Source organism: Simochromis diagramma, unplaced genomic scaffold (genome assembly GCF_900408965.1).
Source record: "Simochromis diagramma unplaced genomic scaffold, fSimDia1.1 OVJJ01000483.1, whole genome shotgun sequence".
In the NCBI taxonomy this organism is placed as follows: domain Eukaryota; kingdom Metazoa; phylum Chordata; class Actinopteri; order Cichliformes; family Cichlidae; genus Simochromis; species Simochromis diagramma.
In genome coordinates, this window is record NW_024386835.1 from 1,060,168 (window position 1) to 1,073,498 (window position 13,331).

Sequence of the window (13,331 nt, forward strand, 5' to 3'; positions counted from 1 at the left end):
CTAAATCGTCTAAGCTCAGTCTGTGTTTGGGTCCAGAGAGAGCTGCATCTGGAACCACAAATGTGTTAACAACAAGGGAGTCATGTTTCCCACGGATCACTAACTCTTTCAATTTACATCACGGCTGCTCAGTTTTCACAGGAGCCATTCAGTCTTACCTCCTGTTCACATGGAAGAGGAAGCTGCCTGAGGTAGGCAATAATGATGATGAATGTCCTGTGATGAGGAGTTTAAACCTGAAGCTTTAGATACATGTCATGCAGTAAGTAATGTTCTTACTGCCACTGCCACAAAATACATCGTAAGTAATTAGGTATTTTTGTCTTGGACTTCAATATAATTGGACTCCTTCCATCTTTTACATACAGTTGATGGAATAAAAAGAAGCCATTAAAGTAGGTTTTACAAAAGATTAAAAGAGAAAATAGAGACAGCTGGCACATAGTATTAGTAACAGACCATCAGCTGATCTTCTCCTCTCCTCCTTGGTCCACTTAAGACCAATATGCCTATGTATATCACACACCAGACAGAGGTAAGCTGATGTGCTTCTGACTGGTGTCTGGTAGGTGGAGAGACGAGAAATGAGAACAGCGAGTAGGCTGCGGCTCTGGCAGTGGACTGAAGAAAACAGGGACTCCTGGGACTGCTGCCTGGAGATTAGTGGGATAGTGACTGAAACTCACACAATCCACCTACTCGGCATTGACTGTCAGCTTCACTGGTTCTTACGGTGCGGTATGCTAAGGACAGCAGTTAAATTCGCATGGATGCAAATTAATGAGAAACCCGTGTATGCCAGTAATTCGATGTGCTGAGTGGCTACAGGGTTTCATGTGAGCTACCCGAGGAGGTGCACTGCTTTCAGCTGCTCCCCAAGGACCTCCTCTGTGTTATCCTGGCAGTCATGTACCACTATGATGTTCTCCCGAGGCTCGTATGGCTCGTCTGCACTACTCTGCTACCTGAAGTGCTACTCTTGAATGTAATTACAGCATTAGTTCCTCTTCAGTCAGCACACCACAGGAGTCTTACATAATTACCATCAATATTAGCATACAAATGCCACAGGGATGTGGCCTTTGATCCTTTTTCACTTAACCATGTGTTCACTTTGGATTGAGCATATTTTGAACTGACGTTTGCTCTCTCTCACACTATTTGACTGTCAGGCCTAGGAGTGCATCTGTTTTCCCATTTGCTTCACTGGATGACAACTTTACTTTGAGGCCCAGAGGATAAAGCACACAGATGATTGGCAGCAGAACCAAAACTTACTCTCATGCGGAAAAATATACCATTATATCCCTTTAAAAACATAGAGGCAAAATCAGCTACAACTTTGTTGACCCAGAAAATCTTCACACACCCACACGCTGTACAGTGACGCAGAGCAGCCACTACATTAAAATCACTGACAATTGAAGTGAATAACAATGCTCTGCTGGGAAACCTTTGGTCCTAACTTATTGTGGATTTTAAGTTGGAACAGTCACCCAAACAGTGCTGCAGACCAAGTATACCACCCAATTAGACCCGGTGCCAAGGAATGACTTGTTGACCGGGACAAAGAGACCAAACCGTGACTCTGCTCCAAAACCTGCAACCCAGTCACCCAAGGATGTCCTGCCAACGTCCCTCAGAGACAACCCAGAGATCCTGTATCCACACCCCCTGCTTCAGACCTGCTTTGGTTCTATGTAGACAGCCTACATAATATCTAGCTGTTTATATTTCATGTGTGGAGACTTAGAGCTGTTGAATGGAAGAGTTGCGTCATCTCCATTCATGCCAATAGACCTTTTTTTTTTTTTTTTTTTTTTTTTTTACCACAATGTCATATCATGGAGCCTCGCAATAGTTTCAGTAGTTAGCAACATATGGTAGCTGTGCCATACAGATATAGCAGCACAGAAGATTGGGATATACTTTTTAAAGGTAAGATGTTTAAAAGTAAAATTCCATGCTATCAGTACAACCAGATAAAATCAGCATGTGCTGTACATGTATTGATAGATGTAGGTGCTGTAAATATAGAAAAGATCAGGATACTGTTAGAAGGACATAGCTATAGTCACAGTTTTGACAGTTCCCATATTTTACTGTTAAAATGCATATATATGAATGTAACCACATATACAACTGTATGTGCTATGTGAATATTGTAAATTTGTGGCTTTAAAGATTAATAATAACCAAAAATTGTCAGTCTCTCTTTTAATTTAAACTTGTTGGTAAGCACTGCCGGAGCTACTTGAAGTCTCCATGTATCACATGACAACAAAAATCGATAAAGGATATCTCCCCATATAAAAATTCAAATAAAATTACATTTCGTTAAACTTCTTTCCTTTACACAAAGTGTGAGCAAGTAAAGAGCACTGTAAAACACCACCTTCAGACCATTTTCCGTCTTCAGGCACCGCGCTATTACACCAATCAGCTGAGCGTCAGCCTGTCTTATCCCCCCTCACACTCCCTTTTTGTCTTCGCCTCGGTATCAAAGAACACCTCTGCTGTACGTTCTGCTGATTTAGACATGAAGCATTCTTCTGAATCTGACAGCCTGCTCACGGTGAAATTCGATGACTTGCAAATAGCTCAATGTTGCCCAGTATAAAAAAAAGAGGAAAAAAAGGGTTCCAGTCTGTCACAAACAATCAACTAAATTACAACATCAATGTGTCTATTTAAAGATATGAGCGTGCGTGTGTTTCACGGGGGGAATGAGTGTGAAAATAACAGGCTGAAACAGAAAGCCGGTGACAAAATGGGAAAATGTGTACGTAAGTGTGTTTGTGTACCTGCGCGTCTGTGTCTACATGTGTGTGACAGTGCATTTATTTATAGAAGCCCCTTGGGAGCAGAGTGTCATTACCGTGCTATGGTAGGAAATCTGGTGGGGCTGGGCTGGATGCCAGTCTGAGGTGGCTTCATAACTTTGTGCGAGCGACGGCTCATTAGGGTGGGCAACACCCTGCACAAAATTAAGAACTGATTCACTGCTGCAGTGTTCTTCTAAATGTCTTTGGGTAAACTCTGTTATTAACAACACACCACATCTCAGGGCATAAAAGTGTGAAAATACTACGTCATGCTTTCTCGTGCAAATTAATTGTGTGTGTTTTTTTCGTTTTAGCTTTTGTTTTTAAAAACACCCCAAAACAAACATATACAGGCAGGTTTTTGATTCTGCCTTCCCTCTGTTTGAATGAGTTATTTTGTTCCATAAGAGTGAAAGGGAGTAGGAGGCTGCATTGATTCAAAAATCGAACTCAACTCTCCAAGACAGTTTCTCTCTCGATAGAGTAGGCTACACAACTTTTGCCAACGCACAGGCTAATGTGCAACCTTTAAAGTCCAAACTGACAGAGGGGTGATGAGATCAACAAACACACAAAAAAGCAAAACAGAACAAAGACATAATGTCCATTTCCCGGCTTAATCTGTGACAACAGGGCCACGCGGAAAATCTCTTGCATCATTTCCACTGAAACCAGTCGGACCTGAAGAGCTACATTTCCCATATAAAGGCTCAGAAGCCAAGCAAACACCTCATGAGGGGGCTCAATGAACCGTCCTCACGTGACAGACAACCAGAGCAAAAGCTTTGGCTTAAAAGCCGAATGGACACAGCTCTAGCTGTAAAATGAGAAGTGTAAATGTTCCTGTGTTTGCTGTGCTTTTTCTAGTCACTTTGCTCTCTCTTGTCACTCGATAGCTATTTTAACTCCATCACATCTTGTTTAAAGCCTTAGGTCCCCCCCCCCCCCCGCTTTATCATGTGCATCAGTTCATTTAGAAACTGTATTTCGGATCAGGATGTTTGTTTTATGCACAAGAACCTGCCAAAATGATGCAAGGTGATATGCTCGGCACATCTGTAACTTGAGTCGTTTCTTTAACTCAGCCTGCATACTGCAGTAGAGTGATGCCCCACAGCAAGACACTGGAGGTGATCTTTTGTTAATTCAGCCCTGTCGTTGACCATTTGTTCATGGAGCTTTTAGGTGTTCTGTATCAAGTTCAGGTAATTACTGTTTCTCAGGCTGCAAGTTGCTGCGAGCAGCAGTGTGCACGTGGATTTACTCCTGCCTTCAAAGATGAGGAACTTCAAATACCACGGCTGCATTTTATTCCAAGGAAATGTGAACTTTGTTGTTTGCAGCGGTTTGAATTTTTTTACATGCTGTCTTTCAGAGGCTGGTTTGTTTTTGTGAAAACACTTTAAGTACAGCCTTTATTGTCATTCAGCACAACATTACACTTTCTTCTTCCACGGCATATCTTGTCATGACAGGCACACACAACAATAAGCTAATGGACCTAGAAGGAAGAAGCTGATTTGAGTGTGTGTGCTGAACCTTGTCTACCCCTGCGTATCATGTGACCTGTCTCATCTTAAATAGGAAGCCTACAGGAGATAAGCATTACTCCAAAGATACCGTACGCTCAGCTCAGCACAGCAGTAAACAGCAGGAGTGTAATTACACTACATTTCTCTGTCTGCTCTTTCACTGAGAATAACTCATTTAGGAAGAGTCGTTCTTTTTTCTCAAGAATTAAACACTTGCCAAGAGATCCAACATCAAGACAGCATCCCTGTTCCTGAAGGAAAATTCAGGCTAAGTGGGTCAAAAGTGAAGGTTCTGCAGGGCATTAAGTGTAAATGTTACATTGATTAAAACAACGTACGAAGGAGGGTTTGTACTATTCCAGCACTGAATATTAGACATACGCACACACAAAAATTAATTATAGGCCCTCATATGCATGAAGCAATAATTTAAGTATAATATAAAGAAATTGATGGCTTATTTATTCAAATAATTAATCATTAAGGAAAATATGCTTGATATAAACTGAATCTGTACCCAACAAATATATTTAATCTGATGAGATTCCGTAATTTTTAATATTTTACACTGTGCTAACAAAATTACATGGAAAAAAATATATGTAAACAAATTATTTGAAGTCTGCATTTTGGGCATAAATATTTTTGGAGTGTATGAAAGCATATCGCAGGTTTATTTTGCCCTCATTTTGTACTGTGACAGTCCAGAGCAGCGCACAGTGAGACAGAAAAATACAGTACGCGTAGATACACATGAAAGGCATAAACATATTTTTTTTTAATACCAGAAAAAAGACATCGAGTAAGCTTTTGTACGGGAAATGCACATCCTGTTGTTGTCAGAGAGCAACCGTATAAGTTGTCAATGAAAAGCTGTGACAATGGGCTTTTCACTAAAAATGCATATTTCTAGTCTGAGACCTCATCTTGTCCTGAGTTCATATTAATGTAGCCCACTGCTAGACCAATCATCAGCTTTTTATGCACCTCAGGACATAAGTGATTGTTTTTTGTAATGTGCAACAATTTTTAGAGCCATCAGTGGGCTATAACTAAACTTGGCATACCACACCAAATTTAGATTACAGTTTATGGGCTTAGCTGTGGATGGTAATACTTACAGCTGTTAATTAACAAATATATTGGTTTCATTGAATAAAGGGACATTTAATATTTTGTCCCAGAGTTTAAAGCTGATTTATATCTCCAGTCCCTTGGCAAGTTACGTGGAAAAGACCACCACACCAAAATTTCATTATAAAAACAACATGTTAACTTCTTGGGTTAAGTTACACATTAATATTGAGGCTAGTTTCTAGAAACACAACACTGGGAAGGTTTATCTTCTGGATTCTGCAGCTGTCAAAACAGAAAGTCATGCTGACGTCCAATCAGTTGAGCCCTGAACGTCCTTGTTACTTCATTGTGCTTCTTCACCATTTGTTTGAAAGTTAGGTGCTTGAGGATGAAATGCAAAAACCATTTTTTTCCTTCTGCTGTCACCACCTGAACAGGAGTGAGTTAACACACGTGTAGCACTTCAGTTAGGATGAAGGCAGAGGATTAACATCAAAGAGCGTCATGTAAAGAACAGTCTGTAATGCCTCAGAGACGGATTACACAGGTTTAAGCTCCACAGGAATATATATCTGCTGTCAAAAAAACAAAAAATGCACTGGACTGACAACAGAATTTCATGACATTAGCCAGTCTTTTCTTAGAGGGTGGCTAGAAACTGACCTTTTCAATCACAGCCCGCCAAGGGAGCAATGAAAACCTCACTGGCAAGTGTAGCGTAAAAAAGAAAAGAAAAAAAGCTGTAGCAGGAAATTAGTTCGGGTTCAAACATCCAACTCTCTGGAAAGTTCTGTTGTATCACAGGTCCCCACACCACTCTGCATCTTCTTGAGTGATGTTCTCTTACTGACAAGTCTGCCTGAATAATGAATGAAGTTCTGCATTAAAGTAGTCATGCCTCCATCCCATTGCTATTGACCTGTCACCTTTTAAATGTCAGCATCAGTGAAAACTTCTGCAGCTACAAACCCAGTTACATCAGCGAGGAGCATGCGAAAAATAAGCTAAGGCATTGTACTAAAAATAAAACATGGCTTTTTGTAGGTCTAACAAAAAGACGTACTATATAGTTAGACTGTGTGGTGCATGTGTGTGCGAGCCCCAGCTGGTTTGTGTGATAAGCTAATGTAGCGTAGTAGATCACCTCCCTCCATGGAAACCAGTAATGAAAGCTTTCAGAAGCCTTCATTTGCCTACTTCTTCCTAAAAGTAGGAGGAAGCACTCTTTCCTTTACTGAAATACAATATTTATTAACTCTACCTGCTCACTTCACTGAATTATTATATCCCACGAAAATTATTATTTTTACTTTTTCAGCTTTATTTGATAGATGCAGTGAAAAGAGGACAGGAAAGCAGGGGCAAAGAGAGAGGGGGGAAGACATGAGGCAAAGGGTCGGACTCGAGCCCGGGCCAGCCGCTCTCAGCCGTATGGCATGTGGTCAAGAATCGCTTTTACTGAAAATGAAATGCCTTGTAAGCTAATGTAGAAACTTTTCAGCCACCAGTTCCCAGCAGACACCGATGAAGTCGTGTTTCTGTCTAATATTCGCTCTTCTTCATTTGCCCTTCACCAAACGCCTGGCTCATTGTTTCCCAACCGAGTGTTTATTTTTGGCTGACAGGAAAAAGCTGCTGGTGTACAATGGGCTTTTAGAGCTTTTCAACTGAATACAGGTGGCTGTAGCTGCAACTGTTGATGGTAATGAGCAAGCACTGATTAGCAATTATTAACCTTTCATTCACACCCAGTCATGCGATGCATAAATATGGGAAAAAACCCAAACTTATAATGAGTAGAGCCGAGGAAGACACCGAGCGTATGCCAGAGGTGTTTAATTAACCAGAGTTTCTAAATGAACTCATTAACATATTGTGTGAAGTTTTAGGCTGCTGTCAGCTCGTGACACTAATTTTGCTGGTTTACATGTCATTACTTCAGATAGAAAACATATATGAACCAGTGCATGGGACAAACTAGCTAATGCATAGCAGCCCTGTGCACAGAGTTATTTTTTATAGTCACATAATTAGCCAACCATAAAAGAGGTCCAGAAGGAGAAGACAGATACTGGCAGGCAAATTGAGCAGCGTGTTCATGTTGGAAACACAGCACCTTCATCAATGAGGGAAGCCATTTATAGAAGCTCCGCTCCTTGAAACGTGGTTTTCCTTCCATGAACAGTGCATTTCTTCAAGATCTCAACTTTGTTATGCTAGAAAGTAGTAATAAAACTTTCAAGAATCACCTTAACTAAACCTTAGCTCTTATGCAAGGAGGAAGTGCTGCTTGCAACATAATGCTTTGAAGTCTCTGTTAAATCATTCAGGCTTACCACAGAAGATGCATATGGAACACACTGTGACCACTACACAAACAATTTAATCCACATCTCTGCGGCTCACAGATGGGCAGATCTTCTCTATAGATTAGCAGCCACTCTGATGGGACAATTACTTCCTAAGGTGAATTTCTGCCAGCTGATCAAACAGCATCAAAGGCTTGTTATAGATCAATAATGCTGATGCCTAAGTTTAGAGCACAGCTTAATTAGAGCCTGTGTAGTTGACACAGCGCAAGCCAGATTTCTTCTAAGGGAGCACAAAAATGTACATCACTCTATCTTAGTGTTGTGGCACCAGTTTTAAGAGGAATTTTCCTAAATGTGTGATTGTGAGATATTATCTATTTCCATTTACACAAATAAAAGTAATACAGTTATAGCATCCTTTCAATCTTTGTTTATAGTTTGCACAATAACGATTGCTTATATGCTGATCAGATTATTTGCATTTAAATAATGAGAGTGTGACAGTGAGCATGATGGAGGAGCAAGGATGAGAACCTCGTGACTCTGTGTTATCCCAGTTAATGCTATATGGCACTGCAATCAGCCTGGCAGCTGTGAAACTGTGCACCATTGATTTATGGCTATTGAAAGCTCACCTAAGCACAATGGAAGAGCTGCTTCACTCTGCAACGACTCCAGAAAGCAACTCATAAAATGCAGACTGTTCTATAGCTCTAAGTGTGATTTTAAGCATATATTTACACACAGAAACAGCACAAGCAAGGTAGGGCGAGAAAGAGCTGCACAGAGACAGAGGCGGCTCTCTGTTCCATTACAAAGCTCCTGCTGAAAACAACAACAGAGTCACTGTTACTGTACTGCCACATCTCTTTCGATCCTCCTGCGCTCCCTGTGACACACTACTGGAGGTGGAGTGAATTCCCTCATGCAGAGCAACAGTATCAGCAGACAATGGCCCTTGGGAAGTCATACATCTTAGGCTTTCCTAGAGCGTTTCTTAAATAAATTCAGTATACTTCATATCTTAATGTATTTGCCACTGATTTCCTCCCATCCGTACGAAAAGTCATCTGGCGAGCCGTGTAGGGTGAATATGCAGCAGGTAATAGAGCACAGTGCTCTGAGCCAATAGCCTCAGACACACAGAGTGATCTCAGACTTCACAAACAGCACAGCAAAGTGCTTACAGAGAAGTAAGTCGGGCATATCTGATGTGTGCTAAGAAGTTCGGTTAAATGCCTCTAGTCATGGTTGTCTCTGGCTCACTGGGAGGAGATGTTTCCATGCAATTAGTTCAAATAGCCTCTGCTGAGGCAAAAGAAAGAAGTGTCAGTTTTTATTGCTCAGTATCTTGTTCTGGTCCACAGCTTCAGTGGGTACAGAGGCAACACTGAAAGGCGCTGAGAAGACAGGGACTTACATTTCAAGTGTGCGAGTGTCAAAAAAAGTCTGTTTTGGGAAGATTTTATGTGCCCCATTTTTTTAAAAATGAAATTTAACATGGCATCAGCTATCAGCAGCTGCTCGCATTAAGTTTGAAAATAATCATTATGGTTTATGAAATATCCTTTGACTCTGTCCTCCACAAAGACGACATTTAACAACCTCCTCTGTACCCTTAACAATGAGTTTGACAAAGTGGCTGAAAGTACAGTTCCTCGAACGGCCACTACAAGCTTGCTCCCATATCAAAATGCCCAAACTGAATGATAGTGGATGCTGACACGAGTAGGTAGCTAAACGCTAACTGTTGCTAAATTTGACCTCTTGAACGTGTTTGTGGTGGTGGTGCCTTTTGGAGCATTTTTAAAAACAACTATTGGAGAAAAAAGCTATGGTTTCCTATGACTTATGTGTCCAACTGTATAAGCAGTTCAAGAAGGCTGCTGTAGTGAAATTCTATCATTATTTATTGTGTTTTTCATAGCAATAATTAGATCAGCACTAGCATTAGCACAAGCTAACCAAGCTAGGTAGCTAACGTAGCTCTGTCTATGCTTACAGTATATATGTTTGCCTTCTGATACTGCTTAAAGTTGGCCTGTTGCTTGCAGATTTAAATAAAAATAAGGCATTTAAAATGGTTTTTTTAAATTATTTCTACTACTTAGTAAGAATTCAATTAATTAACAAACAATTAAATTTGCTTGAGATAAATACTTGTTATATTGGTAATAGCTACTTTTGGCTCAAAATGTTCAGAAAACTGTTTCACGGTTTAGAGTAAGGCCTGCTTGATGCCAAATCCTGACTTAGTGATTTATTGATTGGCCATGATTCCTCTGAGACTGAACTGTACCTCGGGGAGAGCTGGGCAACAGAAGCTCTCCTGGGATCTGCATATTACATAGCCTGATTTCATTCACAGCTGCTTACTCTTTCATGCCACTAGGCCACACTACTATAAATATTACAACATTCGGTATACTCTTGCCTGTATCAACAAGAGCTTATCTGTTACTGATGGAATGATTACTGGAGAGTTTATGTTTAGGATGGACCAATTACAAATCCAGACTTGAGTGTTTGCAAAACTATTCATAACTCTCCCAAACATGAGTGCAAACTATGAAGTGCTGCATGTGTCCTTCACTGCTTTGATATGAAAAATGGGGAAAAGAGTTATAACCTCGGGGGTGGTTATAACTCCAAAAGGCCCAGAATGAAGACATCTGGGGCTATAGACATTTTGAATCACACCTTGTCTCTCTGGCATTAAGTCAAGCATTGTTAATGTGCAATAAAAAATTTATCAGCACTGAAAAATAAATGAGGCAGAGTATGTGTTTGGGAACTAGCCACTTCACTGATGCAACTTTTCAATTAAGCTTTAGGAACAAGATTGCATTTAATGGCTGCTATTTAGCCTCAGTTGGACTTTTTTGGGGGGGACTTTTCTCTTTCCCATATTAAAGCACTGTACACCCCATAAGGTAAAGCCTCTATTTGTCTCACCAACACCCACTACCCTCTAGCTGCTTTCCTTCAAATGTTTCGGGGCCCCATAATTGTATATACAGTCTTCATCATGTACAGTTCTTATGTGTTTACCAGTGCTATATACTAGTATAAGCACGGACGGACATAAATTATCCACCTATTTCAAACTATTGGGCTGTGTAATAAATTCAAGCACGATGGCACAGCCTTAGTGGAAAACGGTCATGTACCAGTGTTGAAAGTAATGCATGTAAAGAACCTAGAGGCAATACATGAGCTGGAAATGATGCTTCAAAATGTTTTTTGAAACCTGTGTATAATAGTTTTCAAATATTTCACACGAATGCCAGATTGAACTGATTATTCATAAATAATTGTGCTGTGGACAATGTCACAAGCTTATCATGAATTTGTAATGCGTGAATTTGCAATGTAAACAATTAGTATTTGGTCATGCTTCTGATCTCTGTTTTATAACTAGCAGTGAATAGAAGCTGATTCAGTTTATTCAGACTCAATCATTTATTTTCACATTTAGTCTCACTGTGCTCAAGTTTATTATTCCATGTATTAATATATTAATAAAACCTGTTAAATTTGTTTACATTCACAAGGTGTGGAATATAACATATAAGGCTGGTAGCTAATTTTTATTTAGTTCTTTGAGTCGCTCTTTTAGTTTAGTTGTTATATTTTCACCCTGCCATGTTTAACAGATGGCTGTAGACACTTGCTGTTAAACATCTCTCTCTCCTGACCTCCTTTGTACAATGAAATTTGAAATTTGGGTTTCTTACTCCGTAGTGCGGTCCTGTGTAATGCGGCATACCTCAGCCTTTTCTACCTGTTTCTCTTCCTTAAGAATGGCTTCTTGGCAGCTGCCCTTCCACTGAGAACATTTCTGATGAGGCTTCACTGAACAGTAGATGATCAACTGAAGGGCCAGGTGCATCTTTCAGGTTCCATGTCAGGTCTTTGCTGGATATTTTCTTAAGGACATGACTTTCATATACTCTTCATCTCCTCTTGGTCTTTTTTTTGTTCGATTTTTTTAGCCCTGCCACTTCTTTGTTTGTCCTCCATTTGTCTAGGTTTCTCAACACTGCACACCGAGCTGAGATATGCCAAATTTTTGGCTAATAACTCTTTGGCAATCACCTTGTTGGTGCAAATACACTATTTTATGCCTGTCAAACTGTGATATTTGGCATTTTACATAGAATCATCTGAAGAAATGGGAACAAACTATTTTAATAAGTAATCACAGGTAAAAATGTAAATGTAAAAATGATTTTGCAGTTGCTGAGGTTGTGATATTTTAACATGGCTTTCAGTTATAATTAAATACTGCAGTCTCAACAATAAGTGTAAAGGGTGGTGCTAATAAATATTGAAATGTTTCTATGTGAACATTTAACAAAGAGTGCCTGCTAAACTGGTGAGTCGGGGAAGGCTGTTATTTATCACCTGTAAATAAAGAAAGAAAGAAATTGCTACTCATCAAAATGTACTTGGTAGATCTTTACAGATTTTTGCCATGGTCACAAATATGTGGCCAGACACTAAAATTAGAACACCCTCAGTGACAAACATTTCATTGGAGATAGGAAGATTTTGTTGTGTTTTCAAACATGATCTGTTTAAACTGCATTGTTAATGGGATTTGACATGAAGAACAAAGAATGCTTGCTTGTTCCAGTGTTGACAGAAGGTCTGGCATAGAAATGGAGGGTGGTGTCATAATGGGACATAATTTCTTTGAGCAATGTGGCTGAATATTAAAGACAAATAATTAGGAGCTTCAGAAATTCAAGGTCAGAGATAGAGTAGGTTCTTTGAATAGACGAGTTACATAAATTATGCAGGAACCCCTGTTTCAAGGAGGTGTTTGAGATTTCTTTGAGTAATGATATTGCCATGAGATCTTTTGTTTCTAAAATACTTAGCGTGCTGTTCCATAGGGGAGGCATTCTCCTGTCTTCCAGATATATTTCAGGCATTTTGAGATGACACAAAAGTGGAAGTAAATTCAGTCTGGAAAAACTTCCTTTTCACCCTGTTTAGTAATGAAATAGACACTAAACAGGAATTTGCAGAATTCACAAAAACCCACACTTTAACATGGAACCGGTTTTGTTTTTAACATTTACTCTGAATACTGATTCAGTCACATCTTTGGCGAGTTGGTTCACTTAAAAAAGTTGTTAACACGACAACATCCATCGATCCAGAGGAGCGCACTTCTCTTGTTCCTGCACTGTGTTGTGAGCCTGTTAATGAGCTGGAAGATTGAATACTAAACTGGAAATGAGACAGAGGTGGCTAATAAAGCCAAGAGGGGTGACAGTGGGAAGGAGGAGGTGTTGTGTGATGATGTCTAAAAATACAAAATACATGGGGGCTTCTCGCAGTTATGACATTGATGAAACTCTTCATCTTCTTTGTTGCCATTTAAAACAAACATTCAGTAATTACCGCGGGAGACACTAGAGTGGAACCTGTGAAGGGGAATAATGAAAGTTGTCATGTTTTCATGCTAAAAGACAAAAGGAGGTTTAATTGACTCACCGGAGAACACAGCATCCGGCGCTTTCTCCAAGGAAAGCGCACCTGGTTGGCATTAGATTATTGATCAGAGAACAGCT

General features: G+C 39.9%; 1 protein-coding gene across 1 annotated transcript in view; it reads right to left on the bottom strand.

Annotated features, from left to right (window-relative positions):
* LOC120731599 (potassium voltage-gated channel subfamily B member 1-like) overlaps window positions 1–13,331 on the bottom strand; it is a 40,865-nt gene that overhangs the window by 24,198 nt on the left and 3,336 nt on the right. The gene's annotated exons all lie outside the window — the stretch shown is intronic.